Raw genomic sequence first — 19,512 nt, forward strand, 5'->3', positions numbered from 1 at the left:
TTAAGTGGAAGACGACAGAGGGTCGTGGTCAATGGAGATCACTCTGAGGAAAGGGATATTGCCAGCTGTGTGCCTCAAGGTTCTGTTCTTGGGCCTGTTCTTTTTAACATTTTTATAAGTGATATTGCTGAAGGGCTGTCAGGTAAGATTTGCCTCTTTGCGGATGATACCAAAATCTGCAATAGAGTAGACAGCCCGAATGATGTGAATAACATGAAGAAAGACCTGGCGAAGCTTGAAGAGTGGTCTGAAATTTGGCAGCTAAAATGTAATGCTAAGAAATGCAAGGTCATGCATTTGGACTGCAAAAACCCAAGGGAAAGGTACAGTTTAGGGGGTGAAGAATTTATGTGCACGACAGAAGAGCGGGACATGGGTGTGATTGTATGTGATGATCTTAAGGTGGCCAAAAAGGTTGAAAAGGGATGGTGAAAACTAGAAGGATGCTAGGGTGCCTAGGGAGAAGTCCGACCAGTAGGAAAAGCACAGTTACTTACCGTAACAGGTGTTATCCAGGGACAGCAGGCAGATATTCTTAACGTATGGGTGACGTCACCGACGGAGCCCCGGTACGGACCTTTTTAACTAGAAAGTTCTAGTTGGCCGCACCGCGCATGCGCGAGTGCCTTCCCGCCCGACGGAGGAGTGCGTGGTCTCCAGTTAGGATAAGCCAGCTAAGAAGCCAACCCGGGGAGGTGGGTGGGTCGTAAGAATATCTGCCTGCTGTCCCTGGATAACACCTGTTACGGTAAGTAACTGTGCTTTATCCCAGGACAAGCAGGCAGCATATTCTTAACGTATGGGTGACCTCTAAGCTAACAGAGAGGGAGGAGGGATGGTTGGCCATTAGGAAAATAAATTTTGTAACACAGATTGACCAAAGTGCCCATCCCGTCTGGAGAAGGCATCCAGACAGTAGTGAGTAGTGAACGTGTGAACTGAAGACCAAGTGGCCGCCTTGCAGATTTCCTCAATAGGCGTGGAACGGAGGAAAGCCACAGAAGCAGCCATAGCCCTGACTTTATGGGCCGTGACAGCACCTTCCAGCGACAGGCCGGCCCGAGCATAACAGAACGCAATACAGGCAGCAAGCCAATTGGACAGCGTTCGTTTAGATACAGGGTGACCCAGACGGTTAGGATCGAAGGTCAGAAAAAGTTGAGGAGAGGAGCGGTGAGCCCTGGTACGGTCAAGGTAGTACGCCAGGGCACGCTTACAATCCAGCGTGTGAAGAGCCTGTTCCCCAGGATGAGAATGGGGTTTTGGGAAGAAGATCGGTAGCACGATGGACTGGTTGAGGTGAAAGGCTGAAACCACCTTAGGAAGGAATTTAGGATGGGTACGCAGAACCACCTTGTCATGGTGAAAAACAGTGAACGGTGGATCGGCGACCAGTGCATGTAGCTCACTAACCCTCCTGGCAGAGGTGATGGCAATGAGGAAAAGCACCTTCCATGTGAGAAGTTTGAGCGAGGTAGTAGCAAGAGGCTCAAAGGGGGGTTTCATGAGGGCTGACAAAACCACATTGAGGTCCCAGACGACCGGGGGAGGCTGAAGAGGTGGTTTGATATTGAAGAGGCCTCTCATGAACCGGGAAACCAGAGGATGAGCCGTGAGGGGTTTTCCAAGGATAGGCTCGTGAAAAGCAGTGATGGCACTGAGGTGGACTCTGATTGAGGTAGACTTGAGGCCAGCGTTAGACAGAGAGAGCAAATAGTCCAGTACAGTTTCCACCGCCAATGAGGTGGGATTGTGATGATGCAGGAGGCACCAAGAGGAGAACCGGGTCCATTTCTGATGGTAACATTGGAGTGTGGAGGGTTTCCTGGAGGCATCCAAAATGCGACGGACAGGCTGAGACAGGTTTTCTGGAGAGGTCAGCCCGAGAGAAACCAAGCTGTCAGGTGGAGGGAAGACAGATTGGGATGTAGCAGAGACTGATGTTGCTGCGTAAGCAGAGAAGGAAATACAGGAAGAGGAATGGGCTCCCTGGAGCTGAGTTGAAGTAGGAGGGAGAACCAGTGTTGCCTGGGCCACCGAGGGGCGATGAGAATCATGGTGGCTCTGTCCTTGCGGAGTTTGAACAGGGTCCGCAACATCAGAGGAAGTGGAGGGAAGGCATAGAGGAACCGATCCGTCCAGTCGAGAAGGAATGCATCCGGGGCCAGACGATGTGGAGAGAAGAGTCTGGAGCAGAACTGGGGCAGCTGATGGTTGTGAGGAGCTGCAAAGAGGTCCACCTGCGGAGTGCCCCAACGAGTAAAGATGGAGTGGAGAGTGGGAGGATCCAGGGTCCACTCGTGAGGTTGAAGGATGCGGCTGAGCTGGTCGGCCAGGGAGTTCTGTTCGCCCTGGATATAGACCGCTTTGAGATAAAGGTTGTGGGCTGTGGCCCAGGTCCAAATTCGGAGGGCCTCCTGACAAAGGAGACGAGATCCCGTGCCGCCTTGCTTGTTGATGTAGTACATGGCGACCTGATTGTCCGTGCACAGGAGAAGAACCTGAGGATAGAGAAGGTGCTGGAAGGCCTTGAGAGCATAAAACATGGCTCTGAGTTCCAGGAAATTGATGTGATGTTGACGCTCCTGAGGGGTCCAGAGTCCCTGGGTGCGTAAATCCCCTATGTGAGCTCCCCATGCATAGGGGGAGGCATCTGTGGTGATGATCATGGAATGAGGGGGCGGATGAAAAAGGAGGCCCCTGGAAAGATTTGAGGAGTTCAACCACCATTGAAGAGATCGCTGAAGAGACGATGTCACAGAGATGGGATGAGAAAGAGGATCCCTGGTCTGTGACCATTGGTTGGCGAGGGTCCATTGTGGTATCCTCAGATGGAGTCGCGCCAGAGGAACTACATGGACTGTCGAGGCCATGTGACCCAGAAGAATCATCATCTGGCGAGCAGGGATGGATGGTTGGAGGAGCACCTGTCGACAGAGGTGAAGCAGTGTCCGGTGCCGGTCGGCCGGAAGGAACGCTCTCATGAGGTTGGTATCGAGGAGTGCTCCGATGAACTGAAGGCGCTGCGTGGGAAGCAGATGCGACTTGGGATAATTGATCTCGAACCCCAAGAGATGGAGGAAAGAGATGGTGTGGTGCGTTGATTGCAGCACAAGTGGAGAGGTTGTTGCTTTCACCAACCAATCGTCCAAGTAGGGGAACACTTGTAGGTTGTGGGACCTGAGACAGGCCGCTACCACAATCAGGCACTTGGTGAACACCCTGGGTGATGATGCGAGACCAAAGGGTAGCACTTTGTACTGATAGTGGTGATTCAGTATCTGGAATCGGAGGTAGCGACGTGAAGCCTGATGGATTGGGATGTGAGTGTAGGCCTCCTTGAGGTCCAGGGAACATAGCCAGTCGTGTTGAGACAGAAGAGGATAAAGTGTGGCAAGGGAGAGCATCCTGAACTTTTCCTTGACCAAACACTTGTTGAGGTTCCTGAGGTCGAGGATAGGACGAAGATCCCCTGTTTTCTTGGGTACCAAGAAGTAGCGGGAGTAAAAACCCTGACCTCTTTGGTCTGGTGGAACTTCTTCGATGGCATTGAGAAGGAGGAGGGATTGGACCTCCCTGAGGAGGAGTGGAGTTTGGGAGGAGTGAGAAGCAGACTCTACGGGAGGATGGTCTGCAGGAAGAGTCTGGAACCTTAGTGAGTATCCGTGACGGATGATGTTTAGAACCCACAGGTCTGATGTGATGGCCTCCCAGCGTCGTAGAAAGATGGTGAGGCGGCCCCCGATAGGTTGAGGCAGAGGCAGCGAGGGTTGGAGACTGGCTATGCCCTGGAGAAAGGAGTCAAAAGGGCTGAGGAGGCTTAGTTTGAGGGAGAGGCTTGGCTGTCTGGTGAGATTGCGAGCGAGCCTGAGTGTGTTGTTGTTGTTGTTGGCGAGGCCGACGAGACTGCTGTTGAGGAGGATTAAGTGGCCTAGCAGAAAAACGACGTTGGTAAGAGGACTGAGGTCTGTATGGTCGTGTTGGCGGAGTCTTCTTTTTAGGCTTAATGAGGGTGTCCCATCTCGTCTCATGTGCCGAAAGTTTTTGTGTCGTGGTATCCAGAGACTCCCCAAAAAGTTCATCACCAAGACAGGGCGCGTTGGCAAGGCGGTCCTGGTGGTTCACATCAAGGTCAGATACCCTCAGCCAGGCAAGGCGTCGCATGGCCACTGCCAGAGCAGAGGCTCGGGAGGAGAGCTCGAAGGAGTCATAGATCGAGCGTACCATGAATTTCCTAAGCTGAAGAAGGGTGGAAATTTGTTGCTGAAATAATGGAACCTTGCGTTCAGGGATATACTTTTGCAGAGCAGAAAGTTGTTGTACCAGATATTTCATGTAAAAAGTGAAATGAAATGAGTAATTGTTGGCTCTGCTAGCCAGCATGGCATTCTGGTACAGGCGCTTTCCAAATTTGTCCATTGTTTTACCCTCTCTGCCAGGAGGGGTGGAGGCATAGACACTGGAACCATGAGATTTTTTGAGAGTGGATTCTACCAGGAGGCTCTCATGTGGCAACTGGGGTTTATCAAATCCTGGGATAGGGATGACCCGGTATAAACTGTCCAGTTTCTTAGGGGCACCTGGAACAGTAAGGGGATTCTCCAAATTTTTATAAAACGTCTCCCGTAGAATATCATGGACGGGGAGTTTGAGAAATTCCTTGGGGGGTTGATCGAAGTCCAAGGCTTCTAGAAAGGCCTGGGACTTCTTGGAGTCGGACTCAAGTGGGATGGAGAGAGCCCCAGACATCTCCCGAAGGAATTTCGTAAATGAGGACTGCTCAGGTTTTGAGGTGGATTCAGCCATGGAGGGTTCCTCATCAGTGGAAGAGGCATCCTCCTCGGTACCGAGTGGGGATTGCTCCCATAAGTCAGGGTCCCTGATGGCCGGCTCAGCATGGCGGGTTTTAGAAAGGGACTTGCCAGATCTCATGGATACGGTGCCGGGAGATGAAGACCGGTGCCGATCTCTGTCCCGGGAGGAGTGGTGCCGATCCCGGTCCCGAGACGATTGATGTCGATCCGGGGGCCGGGAGGGGTCCTCCGCCGCGCAGGTCTGGAGTGTAGGCTGTGCCGATAAGACCGGCATCGAAGTGTTCATCGGTACCGAGGGGGTGGCCAGTGGCGTAGTGGTGCGATGCTCGGGCCGGACCGGTACCGGAAGGAGTGGTGCCAGCAGGGTTGGAAGCAGTTCCTGAAGCTGGTGCTGTAGGTGTTCCTGCAGTTTGGTCTGGAGGATGGCCGAGATACGGTCCTCCAATGGGGGCACCGGTACCGTTTTACTTTTCTTCGGTACCATAGGTGCCGCTCTACGCTCCGGTGATGAGGAGGCCGATGAAGAGGCACTCACCGTTATCGGAGCGGAGCGCTTACGGGACTTGCGGGACGTCGGAAGGACCGGTGTCACCGCCGTGGCAGGAGGGCGCTCGAGGGAAGTGGAAGGCTTCTTAGCCGGCTTACCTGGCGCTATCGACCCCGCAGCAGGATCAGGTGGTGTCGATGTTGACGGTGCCGATTTTGGCGGTGCCGTCGACGTCGGGGTCGGATCCACAGCAGAACCGGTGCCGAAGAGGAGATTCTGCTGGATTTGTCTATTTTTAAGTGTGCGTTTTTGGAGAGTCGCGCAGCGGGTGCAGGTGTCAGCCCGATGTTCCGGACCCAAGCACTGTAGGCACCAGTTGTGTGGGTCCGAAAGGGAAATCGGGCGTGCACACCGCTGGCACTTCTTAAAACCCGGCTGGGGGGGCATGAAGGGGAATACGGCCTCCGCGAAATCAAAGCCGGAGGCTTGTATGATGGCAACAGGCCCCGCCGGGGCCGGTTGAAAAATAAAGGAAAAAAGAAAGTTTTTTTTTTTTTTTTTTACCAATTGGAAAGAAAAGAGAAAACCCGAAGGAAAAAAGTAGAAAAAATCAGAAATAACGCGAGCGGGAAGGCAAAAAAGGAGTGTTCAACAGCCGTTGAAACCACATGCGTCTTCTTCGCTCCGCGGAAACGAAGAAACTGGAGACCACGCACTCCTCCGTCGGGCGGGAAGGCACTCGCGCATGCGCGGTGCGGCCAACTAGAACTTTCTAGTTAAAAAGGTCCGTACCGGGGCTCCGTCGGTGACGTCACCCATACGTTAAGAATATGCTGCCTGCTTGTCCTGGGATAAAAGGAGGTATTGATCCCCCTGTATAATACTGGTGAGACCTCATTTAGAATATTGTGTACAATTCTGGAGACCATAGCTTTAAAAAGATATAAAAAGGATGTAGTCAGTCCAGAGGAAGGCTAGTAAAATGGTGTGTGGTCTTTGTAATAAGTTGGGGACAGGGGACAGGGGAGGAAAGGCGGGGCAGGGGAGATATGATAGAGATGTTTAAATACCTATGTGGCATAAATGTGCATGAGTTGAATCTCTTTCAATTGAAAGGAAGCACTGGAATGAGAGGGCATAGGATGAAGTTAAGAGGTGATAGGCTCAGGAGTAATCTAAGGAAATACTTTTTACAGAAAGGGTGGTAGATGCGTGAAAACACACATGCATATGGGGTAGTGTATCCGGAGGATCAAGTTGAGAAACCAGGAAGTGATGTCAAAGGGAGCCAAGGCTGGCGTGAGCAGCAGGTGAAAGATGCTGCTCAAAATGGTGGAACAGTCTCTCGGAGGAAGTGATGGACACAGAGACTGTGTCTGAATTCAAGAAGGCGTGAGATAGGCACATGGAATCTCTCAGAGAGAGAAAGAGGTAATGGTTACTGCGGATGGGCAGACTTGGCCCATCTAGTCTGCCCATCCGCAGTAACCATTACCTCTTTCTTTTTTTGTTCTTTATTTGCCATCATGTTTCTACATACCTGGAATAAATTACCCAAGTCTGTTTCCATGACTCTTCTCTTGTTCAAAAGTTGGCTGAATACCCACCTTTTTGAGACAGCCTTCAGCTCATAAACCTACTCCCCCCTCTGCTCACCTCCCTATCCAGCAATTTAACCATTCCTTCTAACTGTAACTCCAACCCTGGCAATCTGTTTATCTATCTTGATTGTTTAGAACAGATTGTACACTTCTCCCTCCGTATTTGCGGTTTCCGTACCTGCGATTTCGCTTATTCGTGATTTTTCGGCCGCTGACTCTGCTCCCCAAAAATCGTCATCACTAAATTTTTTCCTTTTACTTTTCTTGACAGTACCGATAAAAAAGTTTATCACTTACCATTACTGAACTGTAACTATGAAAATCGCTGCTGCCATGCTTTCTCACACAAATTCGCTGCTTCCATGTTTCCCAATGTGCACTGAGAAAAACGCTGCTTCCCAGCATCCCTAGAGAGAAAGGCTTCTTCCCAGCATGCATTAAATTGCTGCTTGCTTGCCTGGCCTGAAATTGCTGGTTGGCTACCTGACTTGAAATCGCTGCTTGCTTGCCTGGCCTGAAATCGCTGGTTGGCTGCCTGCCCTGAAATCGCTGCTTGCTTGCCTGGCCTGAAATCGCTGGTTGGCTGCCCAGAAAATAAAAATTTGAGAATTTCTATAGTAGTAATAGTGGCATCTTATTTCAATAGTAGTAAAAGTGGCAGCTTAATTCAAAAACCATGAATAAAAGCTGATACGTTATTTGCGATTTCAATAGTAAAAACGATGTCACTATCCAAAAACCGTGAATACCATATAAGAAAGTTTTTCGCGGCTTTTTCATATTCGCACCTATAGGAGGAACGTATCCACCGCGAATACGGAGGGAGAAGTGTAAGCTCATTCAAACAGGGACTGTCTCCTTTGTAAGTCTGTACTAGAGAATGACAAGGGGAAAAAATCTGTCCCCGTCACTGCCCCGTCACCGGACCACCATCTACTTCAATGCCCCATCCCCGCCATCCTTTTCACTGCCTTGTCCCCGCAGCATCCTCCCTTCCCTCTCGCCACCTCACCGCCCTTCAGCGGCCTGAGAATCTCCCTCCCCCTTACCTTCGCGGCGTAAAGAAACAAGGGAGAGAAGGCGCGCGGTCACTGATTGCATGCGTGGCCCCTTCCCTCCCTCTCTACCTCCTGCCAAATCTATCTCCTCCCTCCCCCTTACCTTTGCAGCGCTTTAGAAAAGAAGCTGATGCCGGTGAAGCCTGCCTCTGCTGCCCTGCAGTCGCGTGTGTGGGGGCGGAAGCTTCTCCTCTGACATTTGCCATTTTGCGTTTTGGACACAAGGCATGAACTTGGGAGAGAGGAAGGGAGGGAAAGAGATGCTGAGGTGGGGCATGGAATGGGTTTTTGGACACAGAAGGCATGGACTTGGGAGAGAAGAAGGGAGGGAAAGAGATGCTGAGGTGGGGGAGGGAAGGGTTTTTGGACACAGAAGGCATGGACTTGGGAGAGAGGAAGGGAGGGAAAGAGATGCTGAGGTGGGGGCTGGAATGGGTTTTTGGACACAGAAGGCATGGACTTGGGAGAGAAGAAGGGAGGGAAAGAGATGCTGAGGTGGGGGAGGGAATGGGTTTTTGGACACAGAAGGCATGGACTTGGGATAGAGGAAGGGAGGGAAAGAGATGCTGAGGTGGGGGAGGGAATGGGTTTTTGGACACAGAAGGCATGGACTTGGAAGAGAGGAAGGGAAGGAAAGAGATGCTGAGGTGGGGGATGGAATGGGTTTTTGGACACAAAAGGCATGGACTTGGGAGAGAAGAAGGGAGGGAAAGAGATGCTGAGGTGGGGGAGGGAATGGGTTTTTGGACACAGAAGGCATGAGAAACGGACTTGGGAGAGAGGAAGGGAGGGAAAGAGATGCTGAGGTGGGGGAGGGAATGGGTTTTTGGACACAGAAGGCATGGACTTGGGAGAGAGGAAGGGAGGGAAAGAGATGTTGAGGTGGGGGAGGGAATGGGTTTTTGGACACAGAAGGCATGGACTTGGGAGAGAGGAAGGGAGGGAAAGAGATGCTGAGGTGGGGGAGGGAATGGGTTTTTGGACACAGAAGGCATGGACTTGGGAGAGAGGAAGGGAGGGAAAGATATGCTGATGTGGGGGAGGGAATGGGTTTTTGGACACAGAAGGCATGAACTTGGGAGAGAGGAAGGGAGGGAAAGAGATGCTAAGGTGGGGGATGGAATGGGTTTTTGGACACAGAAGGCATGGACTTGGGAGAGAGGAAGGGAGGGAAAGAGATGCTGAGGTGGGGGAGGGAATGGGTTTTTGGACACAGAAGGCATGGACTTGGGAGAGAGGAAGGGAGGGAGGGAAAGAGATGCTGAGGTGGGGGAGGGAATGGGTTTTTGGACACAGAAGGCATGGACTTGGGAGAGAGGAAGGGAGGGAAAGAGATGCTGAGGTGGGGGAGGGAATGTGTTTTTGGACACAGAAGGCATGGACTTGGGAGAGAGGAAGGGAGGGAAAGAGATGGTTGTGTACACGGGGAATAGAAGAAAGAAGAATTTTTGGTCATAGGGAGGGAGTGAGGTACAGATAGTGGCATACCAAGGTGGGGGAGGGTGGGGGGGCGGTCCGCCCCACCCAGGGTTTACGTCCCAAGGGGGTACACAGCTGGCCACCCTCCAGTGTTCTCCCTAGGCCGGCAAACTGCGGCTCTTTAGCCACTTGAGTGCCACCGCCGCCATCGGGAACAGGCCAGCGCCAAGTTCTCCCTGCTTTTCCCTGTGGGGCCGACCAACTCTCGCCACTCGCGTCAATTCTGACGTTGGAGAGGATGTTCTGGGCCAGCCAATCGCTGCCTGGCTGGCCTAGAACGTCCTCTCTGACGTTTGAATTGACGTCGGGTGGCGAGAGTTGGTCGGCCCCGCGGGGAAGAGAAGCAAGGCAAACTCGGCGCCGGCCTGTTCCCGATGGCGGCAGTGGCAGCCTATTCCCCAGTGGCGGTGGCGGCATTTTCCCAATGGTGGTGGCATAGGGGAGGGCAGGGAGAAAGAAAGGAGGGGACAGGAAGCCAGAAAGAAAGAAAGGGGGCAGCGTGAAACAAAGAAAAATGGGGCACGGAGAGAGAGAGAAAGACAGACATACAGAACGAAAGAGGGTGTGGAGAGAGAAAGAAAAGGGGGCAGGGTGAGAGAGAGAGAAAAACAGACATACAAAAAGAAAGGGGGTATGGGGAGAGAGAAAAAGAAAGAAGTGGCAGGGTGAAACAAAGAAAAAGTTTGGGGAGGGAATGAGGTCTGGAGGAGAGGAAACATACAGGAGGCTGAAAGAAGGGAAGAAATATTGGATGCACAGTCAGAGGAATAAAGTGCAACCAGAGACTGATGAAATTACCAAAGGTAGGAAAAATGATTTTATTTTCAATTTAGTGATCAAAATGTGTCCGCTTTGAGAATTTATATATGCTGTCTATATTTTGCACTATGGCCCCCTTTTACTAAACCGCAATAGCGTTTTTTTAGCGCAGGGAGCCTATGAGCGTTGAGAGCAGCGTGGGGCATTCAGCGTAGCTCCCTTCGCAAAAAACTGCTATCGCGTTTTAGTAAAAAGGGAGGGGGAATATTTGTCTATTTTTGTGTAGTTGTTACTGAGGTGACATTGCATAAAGTCATCTGCCTTGACCTCTTTGAAAACCTGCGGAATATAAATGATAATTAACATTTTCTCTGCGTACAGCGTGCTTTGTGTTTTTAAAATTTTATTGTTGGTAGATCATTTTGACTTGGCCGCAAAGGTAAGGGGGAGGGAGGGAGGGGAGCTGCTGAATGACATCTAGTAATCCTTGCAGGCTTGACTGTGCAGGGAATTATTTTTGTAAAATCATGTTTTGTTATGTGACTGGCATTATTTAGACTTTAATTTCTATGAATGAATAGAATGAAAATGATATAAATTACTTGCTTGTTTTTATGTGCGTGCGCTGAAGGAAAGTGGAGAGAGAGTGGGCTGAGGACGCAGAAGGGAAATGGGGAAGAGAGAGTGGGGAGAAGACGCTGATTTATAAATTGACAATTGTACAGAATATTGTTTCTTTTTTATATTCATCCATAGCTGCATGTTAATGATGTGCTCATATGCACTTATTTATCATCATAACATATACATCATCATTAACATGCAGCTGTGGATGTGTAAGGACAGGCTGAGGAGGATGGATGGGAAGGAAGGAAGGTGCACATATCAACATATCGTACATTTTAACATGCATGATGCAGCTATAGGCAAGCAGAGGAGGATGGGATCATATAGATGTGTATGGTCAGATATGCGCTCAGATGTGTAGTTTTTTCTGATATATTTATTAAGCTTACAGTATTTATAAAAACACATTTAATACTTGTTACATAAAATATTGTGCAATTGTGATCTACTTCTGGCCTACAAAGGTCAAAAGAAATCCTTAACTGAGATTTTACATTCAAAAGTGAATTATAGCTACTAGCACTATTATTTATTAGTTATTTATTATGCAGATGTTTGTTAGTTTGTTATTAGTTCAGTATTAGACATATGTTAGTTTAGAATAGATAGGTATAATTAGTTTAGTTTAGGTTAGCTTAGGGCCCTGCTGAAAGAGTCTACCTTGACGTGGTTGCAGGCTTACAAATCTTTTGGTCAAAGAGTGCGGCGACAGAGAAAAGTATGTGTGTATTCGGCCCATGGAAGAAGGAGGGGGGTCGGGGGGGGGAAGGGGTGTGTGGGGGGCCCAATAGGATTGCTCAGTAAGGGGCCCAGAAATTTCTGATGGCGACCCTGGGTACAGCTAAGTATTATGGCTTAGTTCCTCCTAATTCTGTTACAGTTACTACTTTCAGATTAACCTTCTCTCCATTGTTAAGATGTTTGAAAATTACTAACAAATTGTAAGTACTTTTGAGCAGCACTACTAAGCATGATAGAATTACACAGGAGCCACTGGAGAGAAGAAAGCCTTTCAAACATTTCTAAATGAACATGTTGCATGAATGGCTTTATTGTTACATCTCCACAGCTGTCCTGAAATACCACATATGATAACTCTATAACTGTGGTCCCTAAGGAGGATCTCCCACCTGCTCCATGAAATCATACAATGACTGTGGAGCAATTATTCAGTCTAAGGCAGTTGTGATCACTGAACTGTAAAACCATAACTTTACAAAAGTCTGTAAAAAAAAAAAAATATATATATCCTATTACATTTCCATCTCAGGGAAGACCTCACAAAAGACACCGAAAATCCATCCAAAGTGGCAATATGTTACTAGGCAAAAGCAACATTAGGTAATTTACTACCCACACTTTTAATCTACAACCCATCAGGTGTTAATATCACCCCTTGAATATCCCTCACGAAAACTCTGGTTAGATATCACTTTTGAAAGCATAACGTTAACATGCTCACTACAGAGACAAAATAGTTGAGCTATCCCATCCTAACAGAACATCATTTTACAATACTTTAGAAATAACAATCTGAAAACACACAATAAACACGAACATTTTAGGATAAACTAAACTGGTTTCTAGTTTCCATCGCCCCCCCCCCCTCCTTCACGCTGCATTAAACTCCCAGAAGGTATACGACGAAGCGCAAAATAAACGGTGCAAAACAAACAGCGCACGAGAAATGAGCCGAACCTTCCATCCTGACACGAGGGACTTGGGAAAGCGCCTCCAGGAAGCAGCAGCATGGAGAGCTCGATAAGGTCACTAAGGGAGGGGGAGGGGATCAGAGCGCACCAGTCGCTGTGCCTGCATGGTACAGAGCGGCACTGAAACCAGCAGCGGCTTTACACTGACCTCTGCCTGCTGTTACATCTTCATCCTCCTCCTTGGCTCTTCAAGCGCCTTCTGCCGGCACCCTGGATGTTTCTTCAGGCACCGCAGACTGACGCCAGCCTATACCATTCACGAGCCACGGAGTGAGACAGACCACTCCCTACAGCCAATCGGAGGGAGGAGAGAGTGGGCAGGTCCCAGTGTTTGGTGAAAGCAGCGTTCCACATGGTAGAGTGGTCCCTTTGTCGTTGCCTTGGAGACGGTTAGCAGGTTCGCTCTGTATTTTGAAAAATAATTACATCGCGTGGAATTTAACGAGGGCTCAGTATAGTCCGGGTTGTAATCCTAAACCAGGGGTTTTCAAACCAGTTGTCGGGACACACCCAGCCAGTCAGGTTTTCAGGATACAGATTTGCATACAACGTACAAGCAAATTTATCTTATGAATTTTCATTGTGAATATCTTGAAAACATGACTGTTGTGGTGTGTTCTGAGGATCGAGTTGAGAAACCAGGAAGTGATGTCAAAAGGGAACCAAGGCTGGCACAAGCTGCAGGTGGAAGATGCTTTTCAAGATGGCAAACATTTCAAGAGGTGTGGGGGAGGGGAGAAGAGCAGGGGAGGGCGCATAGCACGGTGATGTCAGGCGCCACCGCTGGGCGCCAACCTCCCCAGGTATGCCAGTGTTTCCCAAGTCGGTCCTGGAGCACCCTCTTGCCAGTCAGGATTTCAGGATATCTGCAATGAATATGCATGAAAGAAATTTGCATACAATAGAGGCAGTGTATACTAATCAATCTCATTCATACTGATTGTAGATATCCTAAAAACCTGACCTGCAAGGGGGTTCTTCAGGACAGACTTGGGAAACACTGTTGTAAGACGCACAGAGGCATCCTGTGGTAAGTTTGGCATTAGCATGAGCAAATCATGTGCAAAAGAAATTTTTAGTTTTTTCTATAGAGGGGGCGTGCGGGGAGATGGAGGGTGAGCGTTTCTGTACTAATCAGGACATCTACATTATTGCACGCGAGTCCTTACCACCTACAAAATCGGTGATGGCAAGTGATCACATGCTAATTTTTGTTTGTGGCCCTGCACTAATGACAATATTAGCACATGGCCATTAATTAAAAAAAGAAAGAAAGAAAGAAAAAACTTGCCATTTTTCAGCTGCGGCCTTACCCCCTCTTCTACAAAGCCGCGGTAACGGCCCCGAAGCCCATAGAGATTTAAAGGCCAACTTTTCCCTTGCAGCAATAAAGTGAAAATAAAATCCCTCCCCCAAATCTTAAACTCTAGAAGCTCCAGAAAATAGAAATCTACAAACTCAAAGTTTTGTTTCCTTAATTCAAGGCTTAGAATATGCTGATGTTTCAAAATTACAAATACTCTAACCAAGCCAATTCAGCGTTACAACATATGTGCAGCCTCAGCTTTCCAGAGTTTAGAAAACGCACGGTAAAGCATGAAATGCTGAAATGATATTGCAAAGAATTCTCCTGGGAAGTCACTGAACTGCCATAGTTATACCCAGTGAGGAGCCAGCAGAGGGGATAGTGAGTGCATTTCTGAAATACAGAGGATTCACGTTTCTCCTAAACATAAAAAGACACAAACTGCTATTGAGGCCCCTAAGTGCTAAAGTTTTGAACTTAACACCTGTTGACTGCAAAAGTCAAGTCACATTCTATGTGATTGTTGGGGGTATTCTCTACTACTATCCCATATCCCATATTAATATGGGATGTAGTTAGCTTCACATCTGGAAGCTGTTGATAGCAAAATTCTTGTTAGCTATGTAATATGGAAATTAACACATACAACAGTTTATGCAGCACTTTGTTATTAATTCCTGAACTAACCCATCTTATTAAATAAGATCCTAGTCTTCTCTAGAAGGAATTGCAAATTAAACATCTTTTAAGGGTTGTTTCTGGTTTTGTTTTTTAATATTTTTTTAATGAACAAAGTGCATGAATACTGACCATTTCAATAAAACAAAGCAGATTTGGGAAATCCACTTAGTCCAAGATGCTCTAAAATCGCCATTAAAATCCCTTGGATCACTGTGGGGTCGGTAAATAGTCTGATTTGAAAACGGCAATTAGAAACATAGAAACATAGAACATGACGGCAGAAAAGGGCCACGACCCATCTAGTCTGCCCACACTAATGGCCCAGCCCCTAACTACCTCCATGAAGAGATCACACATGCCAATCCCATCTTTTCTTAAAATCTGGCACGCTTGCAAATGATTTTCGCAGAGGTTTGCTGTATTCCCATCCAATCAGTCATTGGAGAAAGCGACTGACACATGCGCAGAATACATCAAGTATAGGGGCACAAATGTGCTCATGCACCAGAAAAAGCACGTTGTAGTTATGCATGAGCTGCAATCGTAGGCATGCTTTATTGTAGAACATGTCATAAGTGTACTTCACAGGCACGTGTCATATGCGTTTACAGCTGTGTCCATCCAGTAGGGGGTAGAGAAATACTGCAAACTATGCAAATAACAATGCTTTTTTTAATATACCGCTTCTGCGGCACATATACTGTATTACAAGAGAAAAAAACTGCAGGAATGGTGTATAAGACGCCAAATCTTTAATAAACAAACATAAAAATAATCATGAACATAATCATAAAACAGTTTGTATCCAGGTCTGGGTTCTTCAACCCTTTTGGATGCAAACTGTTTCATGATTATGTTCATGATTATTTTAATGTTTGTTTATTAAAGACTTGGCACCTTGTACACCATTCTTGCAGTTTTTTCTTTTGTTCTTTGATTCGACATATCACTGCAGTTCTGTTGGATTTCTCGCTTTTGTTTGCACATATACTGTATGACTTCTCCCACCCCGATTTTTCTTTTTGAACTTCCAAGAGGCAGCTTTAAACAGCGCACATGAGATACGCTCTTTACACACCCGTATATTATGATTAAATTATATTTTAAAAAGTATTTTTATGAATTTCCACATCAGCGGCCCAGACCTGCCACATCAGCGGCCCAGACCTGCTAGTGTACACTTCTAACACAGGCATTTCAATGCTAGTGGCACCTCCTAACCTGTCACTAAATTTGGATCGATAAAGGCCGGCGCATAATTTTGTGTATCATGTGGGCATCAATCAGAGCGCTCATTTTAATATTGTTGAGCTCCTAATCTATTTACATACGATTATTGGAGGTTGTAACAAGCCACGGAAAAGACCACGATTTGCCGTTTTGGGCATCGATAGCTGAAATACTTCAACGCTAAACAGGTTAAAACTGGTTTAAACACATGGTGAGTTTTGAGCATATGGGCCTTAGTGAGGATTTGGCAGGATATAAGACCACATATAATATAACAAATACTGTAGATGCCCTATATTTCAATATTGTAGATTTCTTGAAATCAAACTGAATTTTCTGCTTACCTTTGAATTCTGCATTTACTGTAGGGCAGTGCTTTATTTGTAGACAAAAAGAAATGGAACTGTGGTGGAGGAGTGGACAGGGGTATTCTTAAGTTCGTAGGAGTGGCCTTAAGCACCTGGGCCAATCAGGGCCTTTGGCCCCACCCATAAAAGTAGTGATTTTTTTTGTGGGTGGGGCAATTGCAAGGGCAGAGGTGGTTGGTGACCTAGTATTTTGGGGAGGCTAAAGAGGGGTGGGGCTGGGGTGGAGCTAAGGTGAGTTAGGCATAGTTGGGATATGGCATGGCTAGACACCTTTGACACCTGTGACAATAATAAGTGGACAGAAAGTCACTTTTGAACACAGCAGGGAAGGACCCGTCCACTGTGTCTTTCTAGTGCAGCTGCATATCATTAATCAAAACAAAACCCTACAGAAGTCAATCAAGGCCTATAAAGCAATTCGGCCATACCATATAGCACTAACTTCCAGGAGTCACACAACAAGGGCTTGCTTACCTAGGGAAAGACAGCACTGTAAACACTACAGTGGGCAGTAGAACATCAATACACTTATTAGGAAAAATAAATAAACTGGATTAGCATCAGTCATTCAATGTTTTTTTTTTACATATGCAGAATACAGAGACTCTTACCAAGTATAGAATAAGTGACCACAAACTAGAAGTAAGTAGATAAAAATTTAAACTGAATCAAGTTTCAAGATTTTAATGGAATTTGATATACCGTTTGAAGAACAAACTGTCTAAGCGGTTCACATAATTATATTAATAGATTGAGGTAGAACATAAGAACATAAAAATAGCCTTACTGGATCTGACCAATGGTCCATCAAGCCCAGTAGCCCGTTCTCACGGTGGCCAATCCAGGTCATTAGTACCTGGCCAAAACCCAAGGAGTAGCAATATTCCACGCTACCTATCCTGGGCAAGCAGTGGCTTCCCCCATGTCTTTCTCAATAACAGACTATGGACCTTTCCTCCAGGAAATTATCCAAACCTTTCTTAAAACCAGCTACGCTACTCCGCTCTTACCACTACCTATGGCAACGCGTTCCAGAGCTTAACAATTGTTAAGAAGGAAGGTGGTAGAGAACAATTTTTAAGATGACGGATGGTAGAAGGTTAGAAGAAGGAATCCATATTTAAAGGAAAGAAGAAAATGCCTAGAGCACAGTCTCGATCACAGTCTCGCTGCTTAAGAAGAGAGGAAAAAGCGCTGCATTAACTGTTAGCCTCCTCAAGCCTCTTATACAAGGTGCCTATGTGCTCTATCCTCCAAAACTACACCCCACAATTACCCCAATATCCTGCAGAATGATCCTTCCTAAAACCCAAAACTGCCCCTGCAAACTGCTCTAGCTCAGAAAACTCTCCCCACAATCACTCCACTACCTTGCAAATGGCCCTCACCCCCAAAAGTACCTTCACAACTATCTAATTGACCTACTAACTGCCCACCACTGTATAAACCACCCAACAACTGTCCCCTACATCCAAATTACTCCATTCCCCAAATTACCCCCACAGTTGCTCCAGTGAGGGGAGGAGTGGCCTAGTGGTTATAGCTGTTGTCTCAGTACCCTGAGGTTGTGAGTTTGATTCCAGTCTGCTCCCTGTGACTGGGCAAATCACCTAATCCTCTGTTGTCCCAGGTACCATGGTTAGATTGTGAGCCTGCTAGGCAGATAGGGAAAATACTTAGAGTACCTGATTACTATTCAATGCACTGTAAACCACTTTCGGTGAATCTCTTCATGACAAGGTGGTTAATAAATAAATCCTGTCCCAGTCCAAAATCTATTCCCTGCAATTGTCCCACTACCCTGAAAAATTCCTGACCCCCCAATGGAGGGAGCAGACTCCATACACATTTACCTCATGAATATGAATTACTTGTTTGCATAATTGTAGTTTGGAAATTCAATAAAGATTAAAAAAAAAAAAAAGAATACACGACTGGCTGGGAATCCCTCAGTAATTGTAATGCTCATGGGCTCAGCCAGGGGAGAGTGTGGTACAGTGATTAAAAATACAGCCTCAATACCCTGAGGTTGTGGGTTCAAACCTATACTGCTTCTTGTGACCCTGGGCAAGTCACTTAATCCCCCCTACCATTGCTCCAGATACATTAGATAGACTGTGAGCCCACTGGGACAGATAGGAAAAAATACTTGAGTACCTGAATAAATTCATGTAAAATGCTATGAGCTCCCTCGGGAGAACAATATAGAAAAATGAATAAATAAATAAATGTTAACTTGGCTGAGCACACATGAGTGGAAGAGAGGAGTAGAAAAAAAGTGGATTGGCCAGGTTAAGTGTAGTGAAGGGGTGTTAGCAACAGAGAGATTTTGGATGGGGATTGGAGGAAAAGGTAGGCTAAAGCAAGGCTTGGTATAGGTGAGGAGAGGAAAAACTTAGGCAAGCTTTAATCTAGGGAGGTTAGGCTGGAGAAGGGTGATTAGTCAGTTGGAGGGTTGGGAATCATTGTCCCACCCTCCCACCATAGTGGTGTGGTTGATGGGCACCTGTTTGTGGGAGGATAGGTTGGGTTTGGGGAGATTGTTGCTTTACGGGAATTCGAGGGGATGTTGTTGAAGGACATGAAGATGGTTAATGAAAGGAGATTTTGTTTCGCTTGACTGTGACACTGCCTTGAACAATTTGAGGAGTACTGTAATTGGGCTCATTGACACCGCGGGCCCATGGAGTGGGGAGTTTCAGAACAGTTAGTTCAATACAATCTAGCTGGGCTGAGGAAATGGGAAAAAAAGAAAATTTACCTTGTTGATGTTGGGTTATGTGGTTATTACAGAATTTTAATGTTTCTTGAAATGAATGAGCTGTTAATAAAGCTGCAGTAAAGTCAGTGATGTTTTTTTTTTTTAAATTCAATTTTCTATACCGTTCTCCCAGGGGAGCTCAGAACGGTTTACATGCATTTATTCAGGTACTCAAGCAGTTTTCCCTCTCTGTCCCGGTGGGCTCACAATCTTTCTAACATACCTGGGGCAATGGGGGGATTAAGTGACTTGCCCAGGGTCACAAGGAGCAGCGTGGGTTTGAACCCACAACCTCAGGGTTCTGAGGCTGTAGCTTTAACCACTGCGCCACACTCTCCCCTGTACATGTACATTTTTGTGAAAAAAGGGTTTCAAATTGAGTTTTGGGAGTGAATGCGAGTGCTTTCGAGTGCCTAATTCCCCCTTTTACAAAACCACAAAAGCATTTTTTAGTGCCGACCAGCATGCCGAATGCTCCATACTACTCCCGACGCTCATAGTAACTCTATGAGTGTTGGAGCAGCGTGGAGCATTCATTGTGCCGGCCGGCACTAAAAAACACTTTTGTGATTTTGTGTAAGAGGGTGGGGGGTAAGTTAGGCAACCAATGGTCTGCAGTTCATTTGTTC

The 19,512-nt window shown here is 47.1% G+C and overlaps 1 protein-coding gene across 3 annotated transcripts in view; it reads right to left on the reverse strand.

Annotated features, from left to right (window-relative positions):
• The window catches only part of RASSF4 (Ras association domain family member 4), a 276,069-nt gene that overhangs the window by 157,321 nt on the left and 99,236 nt on the right, over positions 1–19,512 (reverse strand). Inside the window, exon 1 of one of the 3 annotated variants that reach the window (XM_033943461.1) lies at positions 12,686–12,849. The exons of 1 other annotated variant lie outside the window; for it this stretch is intronic. The gene's annotated coding sequence lies outside the window, so the exon portion shown is untranslated. Of the gene's footprint in view, positions 1–12,685; positions 12,850–19,512 lie in introns of those variants that run through there. One more of the 3 variants, XM_033943458.1, reaches the window with a different exon arrangement.

The sequence above is a fragment of the Geotrypetes seraphini genome, chromosome 4, assembly GCF_902459505.1.
Source record: "Geotrypetes seraphini chromosome 4, aGeoSer1.1, whole genome shotgun sequence".
Taxonomy (NCBI): Eukaryota; Metazoa; Chordata; class Amphibia; order Gymnophiona; family Dermophiidae; genus Geotrypetes; species Geotrypetes seraphini.